This window comes from Bison bison, unplaced genomic scaffold (genome assembly GCF_000754665.1).
Source record: "Bison bison bison isolate TAMUID 2011002044 unplaced genomic scaffold, Bison_UMD1.0 scf7180017864220, whole genome shotgun sequence".
Taxonomy (NCBI): domain Eukaryota; kingdom Metazoa; phylum Chordata; class Mammalia; order Artiodactyla; family Bovidae; genus Bison; species Bison bison.
Window position 1 is genome coordinate 1,529,385 of NW_011494792.1, and position 6,821 is coordinate 1,536,205.

A 6,821-nucleotide genomic window follows, 5' to 3' on the forward strand; every position below is an offset into this window, starting at 1 on the left:
GATTATATCTAATGTGAAAATACATAATTGCTCAAAATTACATGTTAATAACTGAGAACAAAATGTTTGAGTGTAGTTGTTATGTCACTAAGTTGTGTCTGACTCTTTGCGACTCGATGGACTGCAGCATGCCAGGCTTCCCTATCCGTCACCATCTCCCAGAATTTGCTCAAATTCATGTCCATTGAGTCGGTGATGCCCTCCAACCATCTTATCTTATTTCCCCCTTCTCCTCCTCCTCTTAATCTTTCCTAGCATCAGAGTTTGATGATAGAGTTCAGTTCAGTTCAGTGGCTCAGTCGTGTCTAACTCTTTGCAACCCAATGTACTGCAACACACCAGGCTTCCCTGTCCATCAGCAACTCCTGGAGTTTGCTCAAACTCATGTCCTTTGAATCAGTGATGCCATCCAATCATCTCATCCTCTCTTGTCCCATTCTCCAGCCTTCAATCTTTCCCAGCATCAGGGTCTTTTCCATTGAGTCAGTTTTTCACATCAGGTGGCCAAAGTACTGGAGCTTCAGCTTCAGCATCAGTCTTTCAATGAATATTCAGGACTAATTTCCTTTAGGACTGACTGGTTGGATCTTCTTACTGTCCAAGGGACTCTCAAGAGTCTTCTCCAACACACAGTTCAAAAGCATCAATTCTTCAACATTAAGCCTTCTTTATGGTCCAACTCTCACATCCATACATGACTACTAGAAAAACCATAGCCTTGACTAGATGGGGCTTTGTTGGCAAAGTAATGTCTTTGCTTTTTAATATGCTATCTAGGTTGGTCATAGCTTTTCTTCCAAGGAGCGAGCATCTTTTAATTTCATGGCTGCAGTCACCATCTGCAGTGATTTTGGAGCCCCCTCAAAATAAAGTTTGCCACTGTTTCCAATATTTCTCCTTCTATTTGCCATGAAGTGATGGGACCAGATGCCATGACCTCAGTTTTCTGAATGTTGAGTTTTAAGCCAATTTTTTCACTCTCCTCTTTCACTTTCATCAAGAGGCTTTTTAGTTCTTTGCTTTCTGCCATAAGGGTGGTGTCATCTGCATATCTGAGGTTATTGATATTTCTCCCGGCAATCTTGATTCCAGCTTGTGTTTCTTCCAGCCCAGCGTTTCTCATGATGCACTCTGCATATAAGTTAAATAAAGCAGGGTGATAATATATAGCGTTGATGTATTCCTTTCCCGATTCGGAATCAGTCTGTTGTTCCATGTCCAGTTCTAACTGTTGCATCCTGATCTGCATACAGATTTCTCAGGAGGCAGGTCGAGTGGTCTGGTATTCCCATCTCTTGTAGAATTTCCCACAGTTTAGTCAAATGCTTTGGTGTAATCAATAAAGCAGAAGTAGATGTTTTTCTAGAACTCTCTTGCTTTTTCAATGATCTAACAGATGTTGGCAATTTGATCTCTGGTTCCTCTGCCTTCTCTAAATCCAGCATGAACATCTGGAAGTTCATGGTTCATGTACTGTTGAAGCCTGGCTTGGAAAATAAAGGGAGGGGATAATACTGTTAATGAACATAGAAGTCAGCCCTGGGTTTATTTGTTTTTTAATATTTATTTATTTATTTGGCTACACTAGGTCTTAGCTATGGCGTATGAGATCTAGTTGCATGACCAGGAATTGAACCTAGACCCCAAGCACTGGATGCATGGAGTATGAGCCACTGGGCCACCAGAGCAGTCCTCAATCCCTGCTTTAGGTTTAGGATTAGAGTCAGATATTCCTATAAAGAAGGGGATTCCTGAATTCACCAGCATCCTCAGTTCCTCCCCCAACCTGCTGACATGAGAATATCTACCCTGGAGTCTTTCTGCTGCCCTGCAGTCACTGGCCTCTTATTGATTTCAATACTATGCTTGCATTTTGCAAAAGTTCACCTGCAAGTATAGCATGAACATTAGGTTTTAGTGACCTAGAAAACATGGTTTTGCCATGGATTTTGCCTCCATGGAATTATTTTCAAGAATTCAGTTATACAGTACTTCAGGTCTTAATTTAGGTAGAGGAAGCATCCTCTGGCATATGGTTTAAAATAAGACTTCTCAGCAGAGGCTGGGAAGCGTAGGTGACTGGCGTAGCCAGCGTTTAGGCCAAGCTGCCACAGTGCTACAGGCAGCAGTGTTGGGGCTTCAGGAGACAGCACTAAAGGGAAAGATAAGCAGGATTGGAACAAGGAGAAGAAAGACATTGAGCGAGGTGGTAATTCAAAGATTACCGCCCACTTTGACCAAAGAGCAACTTCAGGAACATCTTCAGCCTACACCTGACCGTGATTATATTGAGTTTTTTTCTAATGATATTACTATGTATCCTCATGTGTATGCAAGAGCATACATCAACTTGTAAAGCCAAGAGGACATTATTTTGTTCAGGGATTGTTTTGATGGTTATGATGGTTATTCCTTGACAATAAAGGTCAGGAATATCCTGCCATCATAGAATTTGCACCTTTTCAAAAAGCTGCAAAAAAGAAGACTAAGAAAAGAGATACTAAAATCAGGACTATTGATGATGATCCAGAATATAGGAAAATTTTGGAGAGCTATGCTGCAGATAATGAGAAAATGACATCTACTCCAGAGACACTGCTAGAGGAAATGGAAGCAAAAAATAGAGAACTAACAGCTAAAAAGGCATCTCCACTTTTGAGCTTCCTGAAAAACAAGCAGAAGATAAGAGAAGAAAGGAGGTGGCGAGAAATAGAAGGAAAAAGACAAAGAGAAGGAGAGAGGCAGAAGTGGAAAGAAGAAGAGAAACAAAAACAGATAGAGAAAAGCTAAAGAAGATAGACAGAGTTCCAGAAAGGGACAAATTAAATGATGAACCAAAGATTAAGCTGCTCAAGAAGCCAGAAAAAGGAGATGAAAAAGAATTGGACAACAAAGCTCAAGAAATTAGACAAAGAGAATCTGAGTGATGAAAGAGCCAGTGGGTAAAGTTGTACATTGCCCAGGAGTTCTGAGGGTGAATTTAAAGATGAAAAGCCTAAGAGACCTGAAGATGAGCGTGGCAGAGAATACCGGGAGAGGGAGCGGGATTATGAAGAGGTCCAAGAGTGCATCCGGCGGGAGAGAGAGGCTGAAGAGGCAGGAAGAAGAGATCCACAGGCAGAAGGAGCACTATGAGAAGGAGAAGGCTTGCAAGAGAAAGGAACAAGAAATGAAGCAGGAGGAAGAAGCACTTTGGGAAAAAGGAAAGAAGCCTGAAGGTACAGAGCCAGTATGCAACTCAGAAAAAGAAAAACTGAAAAGAAAGAAGTGGTTAAGAGAGATTGCATAAGAAACAAGGATCGCCTAGCGATGCAGCTTTACCAGCCAGGAGCTCGAAGCCGAAATCGGTTCTGTACCTCTGAGACCAGCACCAGGACTGGAGATTCAGCCATAGAGATAAAGCAGGAAAGTGGTATTAACCATAGAATAGAAGGAAGGGAGGAGTGATAAGTCCAGATGGCCTTAGGTGTCCTGACTGTCTAGGCAGCCAAAGAGGACGGAATTAAGCAATCCTGAAGTGCCTTCGGGGCAAAGGAATAGAGAGAGAGAGAAAAGGGGTGCTGTGCTGGTGGGGTACACTGCAGAGGAGTAAGTTTTGTGTCAAAGCAGGAACCTGATTGCAGGTTCAGATTGGAAGTGCAATTTTCATTTTTTATGCAGTTTTCTACAAATTAACTTTAAAATGTCAGATAAAGCTGATGGGGAGAGGACATACATCAGTTTGCAGGCAAGAAATGTCACGAGAGGACTTATTTAAGTATGACGTGAGAAGAAGACATGAGAACTGGCTTTAAAATCAAAAGGTTTTCTTAATCCTGGATTGAATTTTCTTAAATTTCAATTGAGCAGAGTCACTGTGAAGTCTCGTTCAGATCTAGTTATAGTCATTGTTGGTGATAACTGTTGACTTTGTATAGTGTAGAAGCAAGAAGCATGTAATTGTAATACAAGTACAGTGAAGGATACAACACATCTTCATTTATGCAGAAATTTAAACAATCGTGTCATGTCAATATCTTTTTTTTTTAATTTAATTTTATTTTTTAACTTTACAATATTGTATTGGTTTGCCATATATCAAAATGAATCTGCCACAGGTATACATGTGTTCCCCATCTTGAATCCTCCTCCCTCCTCCCTCCCCATACCATCCCTCTGGGTCATCCCATTGCACCACCCCCAAGCATTCAGTATCGCGAATCGAACCTGGACTGGAGACTCGTTTCATATATGATATTATACATATTTCAATGACATTCTCCCAAATCATCCCACCCTCTGCCTCTCCCACAGAGTCCAAAAGACTGTTCTAGACATCAGTGTCTCTTTTGCTGTCTCGTATACAGGGTTATTGTTACCATCTTTCTAAATTCCATATATATGTCCTAAAGTTTTAGGATTAGTTTAGGAACCACTACCCACTCCAGTATTCTGGCCTGGAGAATTCCATGGACTGTGTGGTCCATGGGGTCGCAAAGAGTCGGACACGACTGAGCGACTTTCACTTTCACTTTAGTTCTTTGTTTGATTACGTGAGATTAGTGTAAAAAATTTTTTAAAAAACATATCATTTTGCCTTTAGTAATTTTTATATTCATGAAGTTTAACCCTTAGTTGGTGCTTGACAATCCAGTCTTTGCTTGACCTTAGGTTTCATGAGCTGAGTGCCTACCTTCTCCAGAAAGGAAATTGCACCAATATTTGTTCCAGTTAAATAGCAACTTAGCTTGTCTTGCATTGATGTCAATAAATAACAGCACTCAAAAGAAAGAAAGAAAGAAAGACTTTTCAGCAAAACTTAACATTTGGGGAGAAAGGAGAAAAATATATATTAATCTCCTTTTGTTGCTAATTTATGATAGACCTCCCAGAAAGGCTCTATTACAAAATCAAAGTAGGTTACAGCTTTGAGAAGCTGAAAGTGGAATCTTACTTCTAGAGAATGAGTTCTTCTCTTGCTCAAATAATGTTATGAAAACAGAAAGGCCACAGAGCATATCCTACTTCTTTTTTGCCACATTGTCTGATAATGTTATAAATAAATTACTTATCTCATGAAACATTAAACATGTAGGAATGTCTGAATTTGCCAATGATAAGATACTACCCTGGAGAGTTGGAAAGTTTAAAAGGATTAAGCCTATCTCCATAAATATAAGAAGATTTGGGGCTTTAATGATAAATAATTAGTATGTTATCTGAAAGCAGTTATCTGAAATTAGTAGTTATCAGAAAGTGTTATCTGAAATAATAATATGAAAGTTTAAGAGAAAAAAATTGTTGGTGACAAGAGAAAAGTCTTTATAAATATCACCCACTCAAGATTTCTTACAGATTAAGAGATGTTAAGCCTCAATATGTCAAATATCATATCTGTTTAACCTGTTATTTTACCAAGCAAAGGCCAAGATGAGTTGAATATGTGTGTGTGCATGCCAAGTCTCTTCAGTAGTGTCCAACTCTTTGTGACCCTATGAATTTTAGCCCGCCAGGCAACTCTTGTCCATGGGATTCTCCAGGCAGGAATACTGGAGTGAGTTGCCATGCCTCCTCCAGTGGTTCTTCCTAACCCAGAAACCTGCATCTCTTACATCTCCTGTACTAGCGCCACCTGGGGAACCCTGAGTTTAATATCAGTTCAGTTCAGTCACTCAGTCGTGTCTGACTCTTTGCAACCCCATGAATCGCAGCACACCAGGCCTCCCTGTCCATCACCAACTCCCGGAATTCACCCAGACTCTCATCCATCGAGTCAGTGATGTCATCCAGCCATCTCATCCTCTGTCGTCCCCTTCTCCTCCTGCCCCCAATCCCTCCCAGCATCAGAGTCTTTTCCAATGAGTCAACTCTTCGCATGAGGTGGCCAAAGTACTGGAGTTTCAGCTTTAGTATCATTCCTTCCAAAGAAATCCCAGGGCTGATTTCCTTCAGAATGGACTGGTTGGATCTCCTTGCAGTCCAAGGGACTCTCAAGAGTCTTCTCCAACACCACAGTTCAAAAGCATCAATTCTGCGTCACTCAGCCTTCTTCACAGTCCAACTCTCACATCCATACATGACCACAGGAAAAACCATAGCCTTGACTAGACGAACCTTTGTTGGCAAAGTAATGTCTCTGCTTTTGAATATGCTATCTAGGTTGGTCATAACTTTCCTTCCAAGGAGTAAGTGTTTTTTAATTTCATGGCTGCAGTCACCATCTGCAGTGATTTTGGAGCCCCAAAAAATAAAGTCTGACACTGTTTCCACTCTTTCCCCATCTATTTCCCATGAAGTGATGGGACCGGATGCCATGATATTTGTTTTCAGAATGTTGAGCTTTAAGCCAACTTTTTCACTCTACTCTTTCACTTTCATCAAGAGGCTTTTCAGTTCCTCTTCACTTTCTACCATAAGGGTGGTGTCATCTGCATATCTGAGGTTATTGATATTTCTCCCGACAATCTTGATTCCAGCTTGTACTTCTTCCAGTCCAGTGTTTCTCATGATGTACTCTGCATATAAGTTAAATCAGCAGGGTGACAATATACAACCTTGACATACTCCTTTTCCTATTTGGAACCAGTCTGTTGTTCCATGTCCAGTTCTAACTATTTCTTCCTGACCTGCATACAGGTTTCTCAAGAGGCAGGTCAGGTGGTCTGGTATTCCCATCTCTTTCAGAATTTTCCACAGTTTATTGTGATCCACATAGTCAAAGGCTTTGGAATAGTCAATAAAGCAGAAATAGATGTTTTTCTGGAACTCTCTTGCTTTTTCCATGATCCAGTGGATGTTGGCAATTTGGTCTCTGGTTCCTCTGCCTTTTCTAAAACCAGCTT

The 6,821-nt window shown here is 40.7% G+C and overlaps 1 pseudogene; it reads left to right on the top strand.

The window, feature by feature from the left end:
• The first annotated feature begins 1,597 nt into the window (after positions 1 to 1,597).
• On the top strand, positions 1,598 to 3,447 carry LOC104992638 (annotated as a pseudogene).
• The last annotated feature ends 3,374 nt before the right edge of the window (positions 3,448 to 6,821 follow it).